At 39.6% G+C, this 23,697-nt stretch overlaps 1 protein-coding gene across 1 annotated transcript in view; it reads left to right on the top strand.

Moving 5' to 3' along the window:
- GRIK2 (glutamate ionotropic receptor kainate type subunit 2) overlaps positions 1–23,697 on the top strand; it is a 1,513,871-nt gene that overhangs the window by 22,103 nt on the left and 1,468,071 nt on the right. The window lies entirely within an intron of this gene.

Consider the following 23,697-nt stretch of genomic DNA (forward strand, 5'->3'; position numbering starts at 1 on the left):
AAACCCATTGTATCAAGTAAGAATTTAGAGGTATTAGAAATAAAGCAAGCGATGGGAAAGGGATAACAATCTAGTATAGAATATGCAAAGAGAGCAACATCTTAAATAAAACAAAAAAGAGAATGTAGCAATTGGTCCTATCACTGTCATTGGTGAGAAACACCATTCAGAGTGACACACTGAAGCTGCTAGTTATATATGTCAGTCAATGAAATAATATAACTAAGAGCCTAGGATGTTGCAGTAGACTACTTCCAGGCATTTGTTTCTAAATCATACCCTCCTTCTGGATAGTTGTCCTGTTGTTATGTGATTTCGGTGTTCTATTATGGATTTCCATTTACATTACCAAACCTTCAAAATGATATACTTTATAACATGTGTTTTTTTTGTATCTAGAAGTAATTATATTTGTCAAGATGACTTGTAAAATTATTCAACAGTCAAATCAATTTCAGAATCTAAAAAGATCCTGTTTTCCACAGCAAACAAAATTCTGAAGATGAGTTTCTTTTTCTCAAATACACATGTAAAGAAGATAATATCAGTATAGAATACCAGTCATTAATTAGATTCCTGGATATTTCTTGAGTTTTCCACAGCCCATATAATAGAAATCCTGTTTCAAGAGATTAATAACCACACTATTTCCATGTTACAGACCAGTGATTGGTATCAATCAACAGCACACCTGGGCTGTTGTTTTCATAGGGAAAGTAGGTATTATTTTGTTTTCATGGAGAACTGGTCTGGTTTCAAATAGAGGAGTGATGAGGGGATTCAGGATATTGAAAAAGATACTTCATGAAGAACTCTGCATGTTCATTTTTCACAGACATTTGTCAGGGTTGCGTGGCCCAAAAGTAGATTTCTCAAGATTTTAATGACATCATAATGGTGACAAATGAGGTAAGGGGAGTGTGGCTACAACTTCCTGACAGGATATGAGGTCCCTACCAATGTCGTACTACTCCATTCCTTTGAGGTCTCCTACTAAACCCATTTTGAAGGAGTTAGAAGCTTAAAGAGGAAACACATTGAAGAAAGAAGAATAACTAATCTCTGTGGTGGGAGATTCCCAAATGTTCCACTTGGAAACATAAGTATGTTCAATTGGTGTAAAAAGTAATTTTCCTAACTGACCTCTTAGGACAGTATAGTGATATATGTGTCTGATTTAGAAAGCATTAGTAAAAGAACCTAAAAGCTGAACAAGGCTCTGGAGAGTGAAGAATTCTCAATTAATTATAGCCCCATTCAAAGTTGAAGACTGCTGGCCTATGCTGTGAACCTTATTTCCTGTTCTTTGAAGTTCTTGGAAAGTGAGTTGGTCCCACAAAAGAGGAAGTGTACAGGCCTTAGGAAGGATTCACAGTCTTGGACAGACTGAGGAAGCACCTAAAATAGTGCAGAGCTCTTGCTGGCTGGCTCTGGAGATTCTCGAAAAGGTACCATATTAGAATACATGTTTTAGCTTGACTTATTGCTAGTCAAAACACTCCAGAACTATGGATTCCAAAAGACTTGAATGAACCATGAGAGTTTAACTGACAATGGTACATTTTTGTTCACTAGTAATTTAAACTTGTTCTGCTCTGAGTTTTTAAAAGTCGATAAAAACGGTTTTCAATTTTTCATGCAAGTATAATCTGTCCTTATACAGCCTTCAGCTTTGATTCTGCTGGAGTGCTGGGACATCAGTTACATATTGGTTTATGAGGTAAAACGTGCCAATTTGTTTAGGTTGAGACTCAGTTACCAAAGGCCGATAGACCATGTTCCTAAGTGAGATTGATCAGGAGCTGTACATCAATCAATTAGTCATCACAATTTCAGTTATTATTTTTTAGTCATTGATGAGAGTTGGTATGAGTTCAAAAGATTTATATTTAAATCTTTTTAGTTGCTCAAATCTTTTTTGAAATTGGCATAGACAGACATCAATATCAAATCAATGTATTGTAAATCATAATATCAATAAATCGTCTAATAAATGCATTAAGCGTGTTTCATAAAGGAAACATCCTTATTCTAAATCTAAGAATACGTTTGAGTAGAACGAGAAAAAGGTGTCAGTCAGAACCCATAAAGAGCTCAAATTAAAGAGGATAAAGCATTATGCTTCAGAATCTCAAATACATGTTCAAGAAACGCAGTAGGGTCTCAGAGCAGCAAGATTCAGACAAGTGGTATAGAATTGTGCAGAGAAATTCTCTCTCAGAAAGTCTGAGAAAGTGTCTCAAAGAATTGTGCCAAACTACTCTAGGAACACGCAAAAATATAAAACCAAGCATCTAAACTTTTCCAATATGTATCAACTTCTTTCTTGCATCAGCCAATCAACAATCAGGGTCTTCATGGGAACAGGAGCATCTCATTGTCTTTTCACAATGGAAACAATAGTTCATACACAACAGAGATTAGTTGTGACATTTTTATCAGAATTTTAAGTTTAAATTGTGAGAGTTCTTACAATTGACGTCTGTTAGAGAAAACTTCAGTTCATGGTTAGGCCTTTAATTCATTCTATTAACTCACAAGCTGCCTATTCATTCCCAATTCAGTGAAATTAAGCTATAACATTATATTGCACTATTATATTCTTATGCACATATACCTATTGGAAGGTTATAACTATCTTTTCTTACATTAAGTCATCATATTCTCGGCACGTTAGCTTCAGTGAAAGTTTAACATTTCACATTCCTAACCTAGGTCAACTTTGGAAAACCACAGCATCAGCTTTATAAACCTAAAACATGTAAATTTGTCTGCTCAGTGTGTTAACTTGAGTTAAATCATTTCATTTTCAGCTAAGGCTTACATGTTAGTTCTACACATTATTGTATTATGTTTCATTATTTTAAAACACTCCCTCAGCCCTCTTGAGCATTTCTAGCACCAAGAAAGATCTTGACTGGGAGAACCATCAGCTTTAGGCTGACTGGTTTTGCAATACAGTCGTATGTGGTTCTGCTCAGTTTTATTTTAACCAGATGGCTAGCATCCAACACGGACTCCCACAGCGAACAACTGGTCTGCATAAGCCTTATTCAAATGCAGAATCTAGGCTGATCCTTCTAGATGGAGACCCAGAGGTACCTAGGCCTCAGCTGAACATTTGGGAGAAACATTGCTATTTGTTTCTTGTTTATATTTAACATTAATTTTTTATGTTTTTAATGCAGTGGTTTTTGCAGTAAACCTTACTTTGTGATAATATTCCTTCACCCATAACCTGTGAACTCCTCTATTTATCATCACTTTAATAACATTTTGGTATATTTTCTACTGAAATCTTGTGTGGCCATGGAAGTTGATGTTTGGCTGATTTTTTTAAACATTACATCTCAACCTCCGTGTCTGAGTATTGCTTTGCTGTTCAGGGAAAGCTATCAAAGAAGAAACAATATTTTGCATTTTGAAATGTGCTTATCTCTGTGGGTGTGAGGGAGCTCTGCCACACAGCTGATATTGCAATAATGTCACCTGAGTTCCATGCGTCCACAGTCCAATTCCCTAAATAATGCTGGAATTTATGCAGAGTCCATTTTCATTTTCAGATGATCGTTAACAGACACTCAAAATATTTTTCGGCATAGAAAAATCTTTCATCCCTTTTTGAGAGGAGTGAGACTGATACCGAAGTGATCCTTTCCGAACTGTCATTATCATTTGAAGATAGACTATTTCTTCAAAATCAGAAGCACTTGATAAGTTTGGAAGTGTGGGCAATCAAACCTACTTTTTTTTTTACTTCTAGTTGGCGCTTCAGCAATGGGATAATGTATTTTGTAATTGAATCCCAGAATACATCTTTCAGGATTGGTTCTGTTTTACTATAATACTTTTTACTGTATTCTTTCTCCAATGTTTAGACTAAAAAAAATAGTATGAAGGAGAGAAATATGATTTTCTGTGCAGTATATATCATTCTGATGCAATACATTAGTATACCCTTCTGCCAAAATGGTATCGCCTAGCAAGGATGGGTTACAGAACATTCATCCATTGCTACCCATTTTACCCAGTCAGCACACGAATACCAGTGGTGTTCCATTTTCAACAATGCTCTTGCCCCAGGCAGGAGATGCTAGTGCTGCCGCCCTTCCATGGGTACCCTCACACTACTCATGAAGACAGACCCTTGGATAATCAGTTCCTTGCCTGCACACTCCTAGAAATATAACTAGTCAAAAGATAATCCTTTTTCTGTTGACACGGTCATTTACCACTATTCTGTCATCTATCTGACAAGCCTTGCACAGAACACCCCTTCTAAATGAAGTACACTGGTGAAAATTATACAGCTGACATGAATACTGGCATTATGAGTTGGAGGTGCAAACCAGTAGTTATGTACTCTTAAAGTGGGTGTCTGATAGTTGACCATTATTTAATCAGGTACAGTGACAAATAGAGAAGGAAATGGTAAAATCACTTGAAAGTGTCTTTATAAATAAAATCAAAATACATTTCTTATTGCTTAATTGCTTATTTTCTGGCGATCACTCAAATAGGGATTCGGATTGCGAGTCTTTGTGGAAGCCAGACAAATAATGTGTAGATTTAACATGAATCATTATCATTTTGGCGTTAGTGTCATTCACTGTTCCCTTTTATGATCCTCTGTGGTGCTGACTGTTTCTAATCCTTGCTTTTGTAGTTTCTTTCTCTATAAGATATTATTTTATGTTAAAAAGTCATAGGAATTCAGTGAAAAATATAAACGTTAAAGTTTAGTCATAGTATTAAGATTTTACTTTACTTGAAAAAGCATTAGAAGTCAAAGAAAAAAAGGAAAAAGATGAAACAGATAAGTTATTAATAGGCTTGCAATAAAACAAAAACTACAGTTTTGAAACCAAAAATAACTGAAATTCACCAGTTATACATAATTGACATAAGTAAAACTTGTATCACTGTGATGCACTGCTTATGATCTCACATATTATGTTACTGATGACATCTGGAATCTAAGGCAGAGCAAGCTATACCTATGTGAATTATGTGTAACTGTTGAATTTCAGTGATTTTTGTTTCAAAATAGTAGGTTTTCAAAAATATTATTACAAGACCTACGAATAACTCCAATTTAACACTTTAACATACATACCTAGAGTTACACTGATAGATAGATTGATCATGCATCTTTAAATGACAGATTGTTTTTAGAAAGTGCTATCTATTTTCATCTCCAGCTGGCAATTTTGTTACACAAACTGCACGCATAGCGTAAGCGCACATTTTATTGCTCATTATAGAAATCTCCAATATTACATATTATAATAACCCAATTGTTGTTATATGCAGAGATCCTACAGTATGCACATCTCTGTGATTACATGTCTAGTATTTTACAAAATCTAAGCTACAGAAAGGAAGCACGAGAGCCTCTTCTCTTTTGCATGCTGGGCAACCTTTCCATTGGTATGCAAAACACTCAAGCAGAAAATGATGTGAAGCAGACAAGAAAGTCAGTCTCAAGTGGAATTTAGCAGTATGAGACTCCACTGACTGCTCCATGATGAACACTGACAACTTATATCAATCTCAAGAATCTCAATCATGCGGCATCAATCAGAAATTATTACTGGTAGTTTTGCCGCATACTGCGACTAAAAAGAACTTCAGTGTTAGTTCCCTATGTTTACAACATCGATTTTTAAGAGCATGACACTGCACACGGAAACATGGTACAGCTCCCCCAAAATAGAAACATTATACTATAGGTATTGTGGTATTAAGCCCTTTAATGATTGGCAACAGGCAGGTCGGAGCAGAATGGCATGTCTTTATTAGTGGTGCAGCATCAAACACAAATAGTCCCCAAGGTGAAAGTGTCACCCTTGACTTCCACAGCCACTCTCTTTATTGTTCAGGAACCCCTCTTGGAAGGAAATTCTTTAAAGATTATATACAATTTTATTAATTTCAAAACAAGAATGTCATAATATCATGATAATAAAGGTGCTCCTATGCAGTGGTGGCACAGTGCAAAGTGACAAGTTGAAAAAGTGCACTGGTGCTATGTACAATTATACATGTGACTGGAACTAATGATGAGTTATGATAGGATATCTGTCCTTTAGATATCCACATCCACATTAACAAACTTAAAAAAACAGTCCTCATTTATGTGTTCTGTGGATGTTTCAACCAAACTATGATATTCTGAACAATAAAAAGAATGGCCGTGGAAGTCAAGGGCGAAACATCCCCCTTGGGGACCATTTGTGTCAGATACTGTGTATACCTGGGTCCCTGGGTTATGGGTTATTTCCCGTGTAATAGACTTTATTAGTGGTGCAGAAGTACACTCAGGCCCAGATTCTGATAAGTGTCACGCAGCACAGTGCCGCACCCAAAACAGCTGTGCTGCTCTGTGTGACAAGGGGAGAGCAGGAGAACACCATATTCACAAAAATGGCACTCTCCTCCCTTCTCCCTATTGCTGCAGCTGATTTCAACTGCTGTGTGCCACGCACACACCTTAGCGTCATAGTGCTAGGGGGTGTGCGTGAGTCTAGCATAGTTTTTGTACTGGAAGGGTATCCTTCCTGTACAAAACACTATGCCTAGACAAGTACAAATGCTTTTCGCACTTTGTATGTGTGCTGTACAGTGCAGAACACATGCAAAGTCAGAAAAGCAGGATGAAATGAAAACATTTCTCCGTTTTGCACCTTCTTTTCAAAGGCGTTAGTTTTTGGCACTAAACCTTTCTTCTGATTTTTCAGACTAGGTTTTAGCATCAAAAAGCATGGGTGGTAGCACAGGTATATCCATGTACCACCCATGTACCTCCCCCGTGACGCAAAGTAACACAAAGCTGCATTTCGCACTGCTTTGCATTACTTTGCCACACAAACCAACGCAAATACTTATTTGCGTTGGTTTGTGAATGCCCAAAAACGTTAGCTTCGGTTTAGCATTAAAAAAGCAATGCTAAATCGATGCTAAACCTTTGAGAATCTGGACCTCAGTGTCCGTCACTATCTTGCCTCAATTGTGTCCTCCATTGTTCCCTCACGACATTTTCCCCTTTTTCTGTCCCTTATCCCCACTGGTCTCCCATAACTTCCCTGTATCTGCTTTCAGTGTCTATGGTCAGCTAGAGCGTGGAACCAGCAGGGTTGGTGTTCTTCAGTGCTCTTCCTTACTTTCCGTGGAAATTGAAATCCTTCTTCTCGAGTATTACATTTCTTCAATGAACTGGCAGCAAAAAAAGGATTGTTTTATGCATACCTTGTATGTATGACAGAAATGGTGTGGAGGATGGCTAGTTTACATCCTGTGCACTACCTTTAAAGTAGGGAAGATATCAACGGAAAATCTTCTGTACCTGAAAAGAAAATGCTTCAGGTGAGAATATCAAAATCATTTTCTTTGCATCCTGAGTGGATTTTTTGGATTTACTGTAATGCCTGTGCTCACAGTGTCTGACGCCACTTTTAAACAAAAGTGAAAGCAGGTCATGCTAATGGCACAGACTGCTTTCACTTTTGATCAGTGCCTGGAGGCAAAGTTATGCTCAAGGGCACAAATCAGCAGGCGAGGGAGCAGGGGCAGAGTTGGAAAGGTGACAATGTTCTTTGCAAGGAATTTCATTTACTCTAGTTTGATCAGTTCCTGTTGTGGACACTAGACCCAGCCACATAAGAGGGGTAATGTTTTTGTCTTGTCACATGGGAATGCTGGGCAGGAGGATGTTGTGGTCCCCCACAGCTTACAGAACATTGACTTCACAAATCTAGGAGAAAACATGCATGTTTTAGTGAAACTGTGATGTTTTGCAAGGGCCCATGGGTAAGAAAATGTCATGGCATTCACACAAGTCATGCCACCCTAGACTTCTCTGGCTGTCTACTTTTCAGAAATATCCTGGTTCAGTAGGATTCCCTGAGTGGCAGCTGAGCCAAGGCCCCAAATCCACTGCTACCTTCACTAAGCATAAGTGTCAGTTTTGAGTAGAAATATTTAATCTGTCCATGTAGCATTATGTTTTTTTCCTTTCATGGGCACTAGGTCCACACAAGTGGGATAGCATTTCTATCAGGATGAGTGAAGAAAAGCTGGTTGGTAGACAGTTTGTTGATTCCTGCAGTTTCCAGAAAACGTCTCTCAATGAAATGTGACAGAAATGTTTGTTTTTTGCCATTCTTTGAGGCTTAAAGGGCATTGGGAGTAAGAAAAGATATGAGGACTCACACAAGCAACACCACCCTCGAGTCCCCCTGGTGTCTAGTTTTAATTTTTTTTATAGTTCGGTAGGTTTCCCTGGATGACAGCTGATCCTTGACCAAAAATCCACAGATACTCACATTGCAAAAAATGGGTCAGTTTTGAGCTGAAAAGTTTAATCAATCCATGTGGCCTTTTGACACCTTTCCTGTCACGGGAGGTGGGGCTCCCCTACACAAGCAGGGTAGGATTCATATTGTGACAAGTATTAGGATGCTAGTAGGTAGGAAATTTGTGGATCCTCCACAGATTCCAGAAAGTTTCCTAAAAATTGTAAGGAACGTGTGTGTCTTTGCCTATGTTTGAGGTTTGATGGGCAAAGGTGGATAAGGAAAGATAAGAGGAACTTCACCTTGGACTCCTCCCGGTGTCTACTTTTCAAAATGGCTTGGCTTGATAGATTTCTCTGGGTGTCACCAGGCCCATGCCAAAAATCCACAGCTACCCATATTGCAAAAAAAGGTATCAGTTTGAGGTGGAAACATTTGACCTGCCCATGATTTGTTTTCGGGCCTTTCCATTAATAGGCACTAGGCCCATCCACACATGTGTGGACTGTTTTTATCAGGACAAATTTGAGAATGCTGAGTGCTTGGATATTTATGGATTCCCACAGATTTCGGAGCTTTCATTCACAGATATGTGAAGTAAATGTGTGTTTTTAGCGAAAGTTTCAGGTTTGCAAGTGCACATCTTGGTAAAAACACTTGAGTCCTTGAGGAATACTCACAAGTCACACTACCCTGGACTCCCCTGTATGTCTAGCTTTAAGAAATATCTGGGTTTGGTAAGTTTAACTGGGAGGCGGCTGAGCTAAGGCCCAAATTCCACAGCTACCGACATTGTAAAAAAAAAAAAGTGATTTTGTTAGATGGAATGTGATGTCTGCAGGTTGCGTTTTAAAGTATTTTGTGTCAATGGCACTAGGCCCAGTCACTCAAGTGGAGTGCCATTTTTATTAATAGACATGTGGGGACATTGAATAGTAGAGTATTTGTTATCATCATTTATCTTTCTTCACATTTTACTCTTGCAAATGTAAACATTGTGAAAGAAAGAAGAAATTTTGCAAAATGCAAAATATTGGTCACCTCAAATTCAGTGGTGTACATTAACCACTGTTTCCGATCAAAATAGCTCAATATCTTGTACACAATTCAGAAATATATAGGTTTTCCTACATATCTATTTTTCTTTTTTATATTTTACCATACACATTTCTGTATGGTTGGTACACAATGAAAAATCATTGTAAGCGGCAGCTCACTTGTTGGCTCTGGATAACCCCCAAACCCTATATAATAGACCTGTGACCAAAAGGATATATTCAGGGCTACTGGAATTATGCAATTGGGTCACCACTGTGTTTTTCACAAAATTATGGGTTCACCGTATTTGCCACATTATCCATCATCTGATGTATAATCTTCAGATTCTGACAAAAAATAATTTCTACCTCAAACAGTTCATACGTTAGTAAAAATTCAGAACCACAAGTTACTGCATTGTGGAAGAACCTTTGAAAACAGTGGCTAGACACCTTTCTGTTGTTTATTGCTATATTTGGGTGTTGAACTGGTACTAATGTGGTGGTATTTATGCCCAAACAGTGTTAACAAGTGTAAATTATTAAGTAATACTATCATGAAATATGCTGCATTATGTTGTATAATATGCCTTTTTGTGCTGCACCATAATTCTAGTGGTCCTGGGTATATTGGCCATAACTGTAGATTGCTTCTGTGAATTGACCACTGTAACAAAAAAATACAGATGAAAACGTAGTTACGTATGGGTATTTTTTCTTTATCATTTTCATTACTTTTGTGTGCTTTCAATGATTACTTTCTTTGGGAAAACCTTGAGGGATCCACACAAATGATCCCTTGTTAAATTCAGACTGTTTTCTACTTTTCAGAAAATGTACAGCTTTCTGGCTTCACCCATGAGTCTCACATCTGTTTCCACAAGAAACTGCAAATAGGTTGAAACTGCAAAAATTAGGAACACAGATTACCTCTGAGAAAAATGCAAGACACGTTGGAAAAAAATTGTTTCATTAATATAACTCCACAAACTCTGGATACCTTTTGTATCCTCAAAATGTTTGAAACAGAAGATGTAAATTTCGGCTAGATACCTTTTGTGCAAAGTGCTCCAAACATTAAACAAGCATTGGTAAATACATTTGCTTTTGCCTATATGATTAATACTAAGCTGTTATCTGTTGTAAGTTGCAGCTTGGTGAGAAGTTGTACAATAAAAGTTACTGAAACTCTGTAAAGTGTTATGACTTGTTTATTTTGAAAGGCAGTATATTGTGCTGTTACTGCATCACAAGCAGTCTCTGATGCTTGACCGATACAATGTATCAAAATGCCTGGTCCATGGCTGAAAGTTTTCAAAAGGTTTAAAATTGCTGATGAGAGGCCGGGAGGAGAGGCATCTCAGAAGGAGGGCATGCATCACGGAGGTTGTAGATGCTTTCCACCTCACAAAAGTTAAAAAGCACTATAACGTAATAGCTTGCATGAGTGAGGCCTATTAGTAGGGTTACGGAAAGGATGTTGATTCTCTGATGTGAGGCAAAAGCAGAGCGCAGGGTCAGGTTAAAGTGTGTTGGACAGTTCTAGTGGTCCCAAGATTGGTTTGCCTTTGGCCCATGTACTTGTTAATTACGTGTCTCTTGATTCATAGGTGTACTACACAACTGGGAGTGCAAGCGCTGTGCAGGCAAAACAGAAAAAAATATGGGAAGATTATGCTGACTTCTTAAGCTATTAGAATGCTTAAGAGCAAGGCATGTCACCTCTCCCATAAAGCACCAGAACCCTGCGAGGGTCACATGTTGCAGATATTACAGGTACACACCACTCTTCCTTGATGGACAAACTTCAAGCACCCTCCAAGCGTACGTCTGCTTCCAAACTCCAAGATGGTGAGTGTGGAGGTGATGCAAATGCCAGATCACTTCTCATGTCTCTAGAAAATGAACCACCAACGCTTCACACATGGGTGTGGTAATCATTCGCTGGGTTTGAGCAACCAACAGTTACCAGCTCAAACTGCAGCATCCTCCGGATCCGTCCTGTAACAGAAAGCAGACATCAGATCGGAGCTAGAGGACACACATATGTCCACTGATAAGTAGACATAGTGCACTGTGAGCTGTCTTCACAGGAAGTAAGAAACTAGACTGTGAGAGCTCATCATAAAAGCTCAGGTGTGTACATGACCACCCCTTTGAGAAACTTCTGGTCCAAGATGACGTTTGATGGGAATTGTTATAAAATCACCAATATAGGGAAACAAGCACAGCACAAGCGCTGTGCAACGAAAACATAAAATAAATAAACAAGGCAAAACTGGAAAAAAGATACAGGGAGATTAAGTACAAAATAAGTAAACAAGCACAGCACAAGTGATGTGCAGGCAAAACATAAAAAAAGATACATGGAAATACACAGATGTAAACAGTACTTGTGCCTTGAAGCACTGATAAGAGCAAACACATGATGAACAAGCATTGGTGAATGCGGGAAGTATGCAGCAACCAATAGAAATGGAAGAAACGTAAGTGACAAGCACAGGAACCAATGAAAAGCAAGGTGGGTGGGATGTAAGTCCCTTTTAAGATATATATTATCCATAGATTTCACAAGCACAGCGCAAGTGCTGTGCAGGCGAAACCTAAAATAAACTCAGTACTTGAGATGGAAAAGCTTCAGCAGCTAGGAGTTAAGTGCCTCATTTAGAGTTTGGTGGGCAGAGGGCACTCCATCGTGATGGTGGAGGACATTACCTCCGTCATACTGCAGGGCCTCTGTCTGCCAAATTTAGAGTTGCCCATGTGCCCTGCTCACACTGAGGTTCCTGTCAATGTATCACAATTATGACAGACCTTACCATAAGCCCTAATGGCTAGCTGTCAAAGTTTTTCATTGCTTCAAAACAAACTCCCAAAGTGAGAGTTTGTTTTTGGGAAAAAAACAAGCACTGGGTATTTGGTGGGCAGGGTAATCCATTGCCATTATGAGAGGTAAAATAGTCCTACATGCATTACAGTTAAAACACTACACAGGAGGTCGAAGAATGTACCAAACCGCAAATACCATAAGGAGAGTGAGAGATATGCTCACCTATGCAAAGCCAACTCTTTGTATATTTTAGTAGTAGTCATAAAAGGACTTGCCAACAGGTGGGCTGTCAAGCCAAGCTAAAAGGAAGGCAGAATATGTGAATGCAGAAATTAAATGATTTTTTAGGAGACTTTGCATGGGCATTAAACAATCATGACTAAAAAAACACCATACTAGAAAAATAACAATAACAGTGTTTTTACTTGATTAAACAGCACATTTAACCAGAATAACAGCCAGGAAATTATCATGCCCTCCTGGTCTAGCACATGATTATATATATATATATACATAAAGATGAGCCTGGCACTTGTGCTTGAGACACCTTTTTTCAGTGTCTGTTTCAGAGGGAGAGATGATGAAATGTCATTTTCTATTTGAATTAATTATGCCTGATGTTCTGAAAATGGTTGGATCTGGCTCCTATGATTCATCAGTGAGAGAATCAAAAGGATGAATGCCACTTGAGGTCTCAGATGCTTGTCTCTACGCGAGACGCTGTAGGTAGAATAGAAAGCGATTGTTGACTGATGGAAAACAAAAGAAGCATCTGCAGTGGACTAGTTGTATATGATGCTGCGGAGATCACACGAATGTAAACAGGCTGCCACATTCTGCCTGCAAGAGATGGCGTGAGTTGCATTAAAATAAGCCCCCCATAACATCTGTACTATACTGCAGCTGCTAGGCAGGAGGGAGAACGTATGCTTCACCCCCTAGTTCAAGGATTGGGGAGTCCTAGAAACCAACTCAATGAAAACAACTTTGTTTATATATAATTTTATATACAGAGACTTTGTTGCCATGTCTGCGTAGGTCATTATTGAGAAATTGAAGTGTTTAGTACCCAGTACTGGACTAGAAAAACTGCAATATGATAACTTGGTACTGTGAATATGCTTTCAAATATCAAGCGTCTTTGGGACTTCGAAACTATGTTTTGTATTGTTTTTTATCATCACAGCATATAATTGTGCCTTAGTTAAACAAAAGGCATACATTAAAAATAAAGCACAATCTAAGATATAGTCCCTCTTTGAAAATCTTGTGCCTATCTGAGGTATGGAGGATTGTTGGGGAGCACTAGCAGCTTAACTCCCGTTAACTCCTTTTACGGTAAATATGATCAAGATCAGTTGCAAATGTCAAGTGGCCCAATACCTTAAAAAAAGTTGTGATGTCTCATACCAAAAAAATATTGAGAAGCATTTTAAATCCTAGTTTTCAGAACTTATCAGTAATATGTTAAGGACGTTTCATGTGCAGAATCGCAAGATATATAACAATACATGTATTGAAGAGAAAACTCCTGTCTGTCCCTGTTCCTGAATACATTAACCTTTGCTCATTTTAGTGCATGGATGCCCCTTTAGGTGCATCTCTGATCGCAATATTGGATTGCCCTAGAAAAGGATAGTCAATGGAATAGAAATAAATTGACTCAAAGGGTGACAAAAAGGGTCGGATTGGGATAGAAAATAGGCAGAGAACCAAAACAAAAGTGGCCCCTTTTAGCGAATCAGACAGCTAAATAAGTGCCTGATTTTTTGCAAATCGGGAAAGGTTTGAGCTTGTAAAGATACAGTATTGGTATTTTTCAAGTTATGGAAGACTATTCCTTTTTTGCTTGCTGCAGGTAACCTTTGAGTATTATCAGGGAAATCAATATTAACACCTAGCCCACCAGACCATACAACAGACTAACAAACAGCGAAGAAATGATCAACATCCTGACCTGTCTCACCAGCTATAGGGCAGTCCAACCCTGGCGGAATCAAAACAAGTACGAAGGTGGAGGAGGCCTTTCCTAACAACTGAAACAATGTTGAACGAAAGACGATCTTAGTTCCCTCTTGTGCTTTTTAATTGCAAAAGAGGAATTACAATTGGGATATATTTCGGATGTTAAATTAAGATGTTTGTTTGTTCGATGATACAAACACATATTTTTCACTTAATGGTATTGGTTCGCAATCATATTTTTATTACCCCTTCATGCTTCTATCTTTGCAGCATTTTTGTTTTGACACAAATTTTGTTTCACAAAATATGGTACTTCATATTTCCAGGACTAGCAAAGCTGTACTGGATACATTTATTTTTGAGCATTGAACATATGGCCATCTCTCTCAAGTGAACGTGTATATTTGGCCTTTGGTGTGCAAGTAGCGGGTACATATAATACATTTATCTGCATTAAAACTAGCTTTATCAGGCATATTTAACAGAATTATGAAGGACATTTTCAAAGATAAAGCATGTACTGTAAATACAAAAGAATTCTAGTTTTTGTTGTGAATGTGTGCAAGTGACAATATAATCACTACATATATTTTTAAAAAATATGTCATTTGCACAAATGCTTCAACTGCCTCCAAGGTATGAATATGTGGTCTGACATGTAAATTGATCACCGTTCAAGGGTCATTCCAAGGATCATCGACGAATACTCTTATATTGAGGTTATTGGAAGAAGGGGTTGACCAATTATGCAGTAAGGTTGACAAATGTATATTAAGTATTAAACTGTCAAAGACTATTATGTAATTTTAACTTACATAGATATTTATTCAAAACGGGTTTCAATGCTCCAGAGAATATAAACATTTGTTTTGAAAATTATTGATATTTATCTGATAGTATTGGCATTGCTATTTAAAAGGAGGTGGCTTTGTGTTGCATGAACTCATACCATCACCATTTTATTACAACCGTCGCTTCTACCTCTTTATATAAGGCAGTTTGTGTACAAAATACAACTTTCTGCACTCTGCATTTTCTTCAAATTATATGGGTCTTTTTTAATCTTCACATAAACGTCTAGGTTTTAAAACCGGCCCATTAAAGTTTACTCTTGAATTTAGCCCATTATTTACAGTCCAGGGTTTCTAGGCACACTCAAATGCAGCAGGAAACTGTGTGGTAGAAGAGTATTGTGCTTCACATATTTATCAAGTACATGTCTTATAGACGATCACTTTACCATTCATGACTTAAGCAATAAAGGGAAACGTAAAATATGTGTGGCCCCTTGAAAAAACTGCACCTTGAGAGAACTTGTATATACATATGAATTGGCATCCATGGTGTTAGAAATTGGGTCTCTAGGTGGGAGAGGCACGCACCCTGTCCAAGTAGGGACCACAACCCTAGTCAGGATAAGTTAGATACACACCCTGAATTGACCTGTGCTGACCCCCTGCTAGCTTGACACAGAGCAGTCAGGCTGAACCTAAGAAGCAATGTGTAAAATATTTGTGCAATGCTTAAATACAGTAACACAGTGAAAGACACCACACAAAGAATCACCACCAGTTTAGAAAACTAGAGAATATTTATCTGCGTAAAATAATACCGAAATGGCAAACATCCAATCAGTAGAAGTCAAGATATGAATTTCTAAAAATTAAATGTGAAAACAGTGCTTAGAAGTCTACAGCAGCAATAAGGTTACTTGAGGTCAGGAGGGACCAGTACAAATCCAAAATCCAGGCCGACCGTGATGGAGGGTGAGCCAGTTACAGAACCCATGTAAGGGTCACTAAATAGCACTTTTGTAGGAGCAATGCATGGACGGCGAGGATACAATGTATCAATTTTTCTGCCTCACTCTGGGCAACGTTTCTTCATCAGTTTCCTTAGAAGTGGATGTGATGCGTTGCCGGCAGACTGTGCAGAGCATCATTGTCAGGCCTCGTAGTAGGTGAAGCTGTTGTCGTCAGTAGCTCCTGTGTTGCTGTCCAAGATGCAATGAACTGATTTTTATACTTCACTCAGGGCGATGTGTCCCTTTTGGAGGTTTGTAGCTGCAGAACCGACTTCTAAGTCCCAGGACTGGAGGAAGGCACCTCAAGCTAGGGTAGGACTCACAGTTGGCAGAGTCTAGCAGCACCTGGAGAGTTGCCAGCAGTCCTTGGTGTCCCTGAAACCGCAAGAACAGGGGGCAAGCCAGCAAGCCCTTGGAGACTCTTGAGTGCAAACATGTAGAGAACAAGTCCAGTCCCTCTTACTGCAGGACAGAAGCAGCCGGCAGCTGGCCAATACAGCAAAGAAAGTAGCAAAATATCACTCCCTCCTACAGCCCAGCCAGCAGTAGGCCGACACAGCAATGCAGTTGCAGATTGGCAGTCCCTCTTGCCAGGACAACAGTCGTTCTTCCTGACATAGGCCCTTATTACTAATGCAGCGGACGGAAAAGCCCGTCCGCTGAAGTTCCGATGGGTAGGTTGCCGCCAGTGTGGCAGCCTCTCTGCCGGGCCATTACGAGTTTCCCACTGGGTCAGTGGGTGGAAACTTAGTTTCCGTCCACTGTCCCAGTGGGAAACACCCTACAACATTGTCTCTGGCTCATAATAGAGCCGGTGGAAATGCTGTAGTGTGTAGGGTGCACCAGCACCTGCTGCATAGTTCACTGTCTGCAAAGCAAGTGCTTGACTAGTGCAGGGGCCCCCTTTGGGCCCTTTGCACCCTGTCTCCACCAGCTGTTTCATGACAGTGCTAATGTGATGAAACCGTTGGCTGAGAAGGGGGTCGTAATCCCCAGGCAGGGCTGCATGCAGCGCTGCCCTGGTGGATTAAGACCGCCAGCACCACCAGGCTGATGTTAAATCGTAATCTGCGGTGCTGGCGGTCCGACTGTGGTGCTACTGCCGCCGTCATAATATGGTAGTTGGACCACTGCATTGGCGGTGGTCCAACCACCACTGCAATCCGTGGGGTCTTTAGACCACCAGGGTCGTAATGAGGCCCACAGTGTCCTTGGTTCCGGTAGAGATCTGATTTGGTGGGGTTTGGGGTCCAGTATTTATACTTTGATGCCCTGGTTCTGGAAGGTGGGAGAAACTTCCAGGCCTTCTTGTAAAGTCCACAAGGCCCCTGTTCTGCCCTCCTTGGTGCAAGCCACTCTACAGGAGGTTATGCAGCCCTTTGTCTTGGGAGACACACAGCCCTATTAAGTAGTAAGTTTCAGTTTTTTTTCCCATCCAGCCCAGGAAGTCCCATCAACCTGCTTATGGGCCATCAAAATGCAACTGCCACATCCAAACTCCCTTTGTATGTGTCTGTCTAGTGTGAATACACAGAGCCCAGCTGTCATCTACCCCAGACATGTATTCTGAGAGAGGAAGAGGCACAGAATGGATAAAGTAAGAGAATGCCAACTCTTAAAAAGTGGTATTTTCAGACTCAAAAATTAAAATCCGATTCACCATAAATTGTGATTTTAATCTAAATTGTGAGTCTAAGGACACCGACCTCCACATATCTATCTCTTCCTAATTGGAAATTACACTTAAAAGATGAGTCAAGGTAATCCCAATACTAACCTATTGGAGAGATAGTTCTTGCAGTAGTGAAAGACAAATTTAAGAGTTTTTCACTATCTGGACATGTTAAACATAAAAGTGTATGCCCACATTTTTTCTTGTAAGGTAAACACTCATGTATGTTAATGAAATACACTTTTTTGAAGTTTGCAGAGAGTTTATAAATGTTTTCGGTGTTTAGTGCAAGATGTTTTTAAAACGAAATGGGTCATATTTACAAGAAATGACACATCGCTGCATTGCAGCAGTGATGCGGCAAATCATTTGCAATGCACAGGTTTCTGTTACGACGCCATGGACACGCCATATTTAAAATATGGGACACCATGGCACAAAGAACCAAGGTATGTCAGAAATTCTGATGCATCTGTGGGAACTTTGCCGTAGTGATTACACCCAAAAAGGGTGCACATCGCTGAAGTTGTCCTCAGAACTGATATAACTTCTGTGATGCGTCATAATTTAGAGGTGTTGCGTTAGTTTGAAATGATGCAAGTAGCCTACTGTTTTAGGACAAATGTAAAAGACTGTAAAATGGTGAAATACATTGGTCTTGGATGTAAGAGGGTATGCATGCAGTATGTCTAAGTGTGACAGTACAGTGGGCATAGTGTACTCATGTGTATGTAGATTCCGGTGTATGTGTGACACAGTGAGTGACAGTGTAATGTAAATGAATAGCAGTATATGTTGGAATGTGAAGTGGAAATACATTTATCACCTACCTTATGTGTGTACTTACCTGTTGTTGCTTCGGATTACACAGACCTGGACTTGGTGAGCCCTCCTCCATGGATAAGTGACAATCCTGGCCTGTCCCTTGCAAACAATACACAACGTCATATTGTCTTGCTGCAGTGGATGATGAAATTATTAGGTTCCATGGTCCCGGATTGGTCAAGGGGTCCTACAACATGATTGGCACATAGGTAAACCCACTACTATTAGAGGGGAAGTAAAATACACACAGATTCCAGTGTGTTAAGTGACTTCAGCTGGTCAGATTCCTATTAAAAAGCCACTGCATCATTTTTACGCCTGGGTGTAAGAGGCATTTTGGACATTTGTCAATGATGTGTAACTTTGCTAAAAGCTTGTAAATATGGATGTGTGAGTTCTGTGTGGGTTTTTTAAGAGGAAACACCTACCTTGCATATGATTAACTTAACTTGACGCAGCTTGTTATAGCGCAGGTAAAAGATTATGCACAGGAGAGACATTTTGCCAATGTGTCACTTTGTAAATATGGAGCACTGAATGTGACTCTGCTGCAACAAAAATAAAAAAAAGATGCAGCAATGGCGCAAGCTCCTTGTAAATATGGCCCTAGGTGTGTTCCTAAAGATAAGTTGTCTAGGCCACTTAGTTAACGTGTAAATAAAGAATGCCTGTTTCACAGCTTTCTGAATGTTTCTGGTCTGTCAAGTGAACATCAGCCCAGTGTGCAGGCAGCCCCAGGCCGTACTTTGAGTATCCATACAGTAGATAAATACTCTCCCCCATTCCAGCCATTGGGTGAAAACAACCCACTGAATGCAATAAAAAGTGTAAGAATCATATTTGGTGCCAGTATAAGGCATTTTGTTTAAAAGTATCATTTTTCTTGAACCTTTCTTTTACAGCATGCAAAAGTGAGATAATTATTTTGTCAGTGTGTCAAATAAACAATTATGCTGAAAATGCTGCTGACTCAAAATTGTATATATCCAGTGCCATGCTTATAATGTAAACTGTGAGCTTGGTATAATTGGAGAGCAATGACAAAGTATTACCACATTCTGATACTATCAGTGAATAGCATGCGGCATGGTTCTGATAATTACATAGACATGCCCCATCCATAAATGTCTGGCATTTTCAAAAGCTTATGTATGGCTACTGGACACGAGTAATATTCTAAAACAAAAACACCATAGCAGATTTCATATTAAAGGTCAGAGTAGGGATATACATTACTTTAGAGAAAACGTGAGCTTCCAGAAGTGACAACAGTCAGGCAGTGATTAACGTGAAAATCCCGAAAGGGTACAGGAATTTCGGTGATTTGTTCTGACCCGTATGGTAATTTCAGTTCGCCAGCTGCTACATTTTCTTGTTTCTGTGTCCTTTCCTAGATACCCGTACCCATTTTCTGTATCATCACTTTCCCCTTCTTTTCTGTCACATTTCTGTGTTGTTGGTGTTTCCTTGTCATGTTCTGCACTGCATTCATTTGATTGTTGAACTTTGTAATATTGCAATATTACAACGTATTGCCATGTGTCTTTTTGAACAGCTGACATCACTTTAAGACCATGTTCACCACTTATCTAAGTTCTTAAAATTAAAATGGCACATTATTAGAACAACTGTGCACATAATGGCACCTACTGTAATTCTCACGCATTGAACTACAGTACTTAATTTATGCAAGAAATATGTTGCTGTTTTGTGAAGGGCTGAGAGTACAATCAGGAACATTTTCATGTGAAAATACAGAGCACAAACATTTGCTCTGCTGCATCTGAACGATGTTCAAAAGCTGAAAATTTGCTGCAGTGAACATAGATGTACTAAAATAGGTGAAACGAAAAGCCCACTAAGTATTAAGCATTAGGGCCCATATTTAGGAGGCCTTTGCACCGCTGTTGCATCACTTTTTGGGACACATCAGAATACAATTTCTCCTTATTTTCTCCTCTTTCTATGTGTGCTGCATTCTGAAAAAAGCATCCTGCAGCATACATAGAAAGATGACAAATCTTCCCAGGATTGCTTCTGTGCAGGAAGGTGCCATTTCTGCACAAAAATGATCCCGCATGCAATGCAAGCACCCTTACACCACGGTGCAAGGGTACCTGCATTGGCAATAGGCTGCCGAAAAGGCACAGGTGCAGGGGAGGGAAGGACAGAAATGTGCCATATTGCTGAAATACGTGCATTTCTGCCCTTTCTCTTGGATGCAGGGCAGAGCAGCCTTGCACCAAAATCTCATAAATAAGGTGTAGGCGTATTACATCCTGTATTTAAGTACCAGTTTCCATTTCCCAGGTTTTTTGATCAGAAGACTTCTGAAGAGTCTGTTTTCTTTGGAACTCTTCTACTACATATCACTAGGAACCCCAATCTCCAGTTGCAAGGAGAAAACACTCACAGTGCACAGCGATTTTCAGGGGTCTTCAAGACTGTACAAACCCTTAACTCAGTGCTTAATTTGAGCCAGTGGTTTCCAGTAATCAGCACCTCCACTTAATTCTCAACATTGGCACTTATTACAGCCAGCCACGTTGTCCAGTTTTGAGATGAGCACAACAACAGTTGTTTAATAATTTAACATACATTAAAGAGGACTAATACCTGTCACCCAACCATTCTTACAGCTTTGAGTGGCCTCCAATAGTCTTTTAGATAGTTGGGTGGGTACTGTCACTAGCAGCTCTGGCAGGGGCAATGGTTGGTGAAAGATGCAGCAGCATCCTGACGAGGGCCCTTGCACCTATATTTTACAAACTAAACACTGCCTTAACTAAATAGGTGTTGAAAGGCATGATAGCACAATTGGCCACATCGCAAAATTTAAAGCACAACAGCAACATGTGAAGAAGGAGAAGAGTGAGCTTCGTAGTATAGAACACATTTCCCCAGAAATCCAGTTTATTAAACTACCCAATTAAACATTATTCACTTCTTTTTGATACATTACCACAGGCAACCACAAATTTAGTCTAGTTATAAGCTTTAGCAAATTCGCTAATGTTTGAAAAGAGAGTTTTTTCTTCCTGATTACACCAAAATAAATCTGAATGAAAATACAGTATGGCTGAAGTTTTTTATAGCTCTACTAAGTATTTGAGGTTCTTTTTTTACAAACGATTTGACTTTTACTCTATGATTTTGCTATGCCATCAGAACCCCTCAATTATTTTATTGGACCACACTACAAAGTTAGCTTTTATCAGCAACATAAAGCGATCCAATGCAGAATCCTTGTGAGCATTTCTTTCTTCACTGAGAAAATATTACCAGTTTCTAAAAGCGTGGCCTGCCAATAGATGTAATGACCGCAGTGGTGAAGAGGTACATAGACGTATTGTGCTGTGGAGAAGGTAAAAGCTGAAGTAAAAGTCATCAGGAACTTAATAATGGCCCTGTGCTGCACCCTAACCAAGCTGTAGATCATTTCTGAGAATTGGGAACTTCTAGAGGTGTAATGAATGGGCTTAGTTTATTGAATTTACTGATGTCCACTGAGGTCAGGTCCGGTGGAGTAGCATTGGGTCAGTTTGTGAAACCGAAAAGAAAGCTTTTTGCGAATACAACATTTGACCAAAGGAAGAATTAAAAGAATAACCAGGATGAGCAACATCCAGGTATACAAGGAAGTTTCTTTTGCTTCCTAAAAAGTATATCTAGATTAAATATTTCCTTACCACTTTACCACCTGGTTTAAACATATATGTCCGTAACCAAGAGTAAAAACTTTCACATTTCTGCTTTGAATGGCGTTTGTCTACAATTTGCCCTATTTCCAAGGAAATGTCTGAAACGTTTCACATTTTTCAGTATTCTCTCTTTTATTCTGAGCAGACTTTGTGAGCTCTTCCCTGCAAATCCCTTCAGTCTTTTTTTATCACACTCTGCTTTGATCTCCAATATGGTTAATCTGTCCTTTAGGTTTATAAGGATTGATTCATTAGACTGGCTTATGCTATTTGCAGATGTGATTCTATATAAAACTTTTTCGGTAGAAAATGCACAAAATGTCTTTGAACTGATAAATTCAGTGGAATGTTGTTGCTAAAGCACCCTGGGTTTGGTAATATTAAGAGTATATGAAAGTGAATCCATGAGGAAAATGTATCTTCTGTAAAGTTGTGTGGTGCAATGGACTAGTGGTCAATGTGTTGACTAGAACAGGTCTTGACCAGCATGTTGGGATACACAGTAAACTAAGGAAAAAAGATATGCAGCTGTTGAACTCTAAAAGAAACCCAGGGAATATGCCACATTTTCCTGTTATCACATACTCGATTTCCTGCAGTGAAAAAATATAATGCTGCTGTGTAAGCCTCAGAATATTTCATAAGTTCCTCTTCTGATTTGATTGTAAAAATTGTACCTTTTAGCCAATATATTTAGAACAGTCTTACTTCCTCACGCTGATTACATAGTAACCGAAGTCCACTCTGTAGATGATGTAGACTGGTTTGGAGTATAAAATGAATTCCCTTCCTGTGACCTTTGAGAGTTGTATTATTCAATACTCTGAGCTATATTTAAGACAGTATGCATTCCTAAAGCACGAGGAATGTTGATATTTAGTGAACTGAAAAATATATTTGGAGACATCATCACCATCAAATTATTGGAAAAATTAGATAAAAAGGGTACACCACTAAAGGTCTCAATATGACTTTGGCAGTCCCATCACAGGACCACCAAAGCTGCGGGAAGGATGCCACTGCCATGGCGATGAAGTCCCCCGAGCATATTACATTGTTCCCGCTGAACTGATCAGCGGTAACATTCCATTATGTGTTCCTACCAGGCTGACTTGCAGGAACAGTGCTAGGATATTGGCCTTGGCTCCTTTGAAGGAGCTGAGGCCAATATCCTAGCACTCCAGCACCTTCAGAATGCTCACTGTCTGCAGTGCAGACAGTGCACATTCCGAGGGTGCTGGGCAGGGGGGCCCCTGCACTGCCCATGCCATGGACAATGCAGGGGACACCCTGTAGTCCCCAACACTGGCTTACGCCAGCCTTTTCATAGTGGGGTTCCCACCAAGAAAAGGCTTGTGGAAAGTGGGGCTGTAATCAGCCAGGTGGCTCTGAGTTCAGGGCCGCCATTGCTGAGTTACAAGCCCGACCGTAGTCACCCCGTCAGGATCTATGATCCTGGCCAGGAGCAGTGGCCTATAGACAGGCCCATCCACCAAAGTTGTAATTGGGTGGTTGGACCACCAGGAGTGTGGGGGGTCCGACCGTCAAAGCGAGTGTGACAGCCACACT

This window comes from Pleurodeles waltl, chromosome 5, assembly GCF_031143425.1.
Source record: "Pleurodeles waltl isolate 20211129_DDA chromosome 5, aPleWal1.hap1.20221129, whole genome shotgun sequence".
In the NCBI taxonomy this organism is placed as follows: domain Eukaryota; kingdom Metazoa; phylum Chordata; class Amphibia; order Caudata; family Salamandridae; genus Pleurodeles; species Pleurodeles waltl.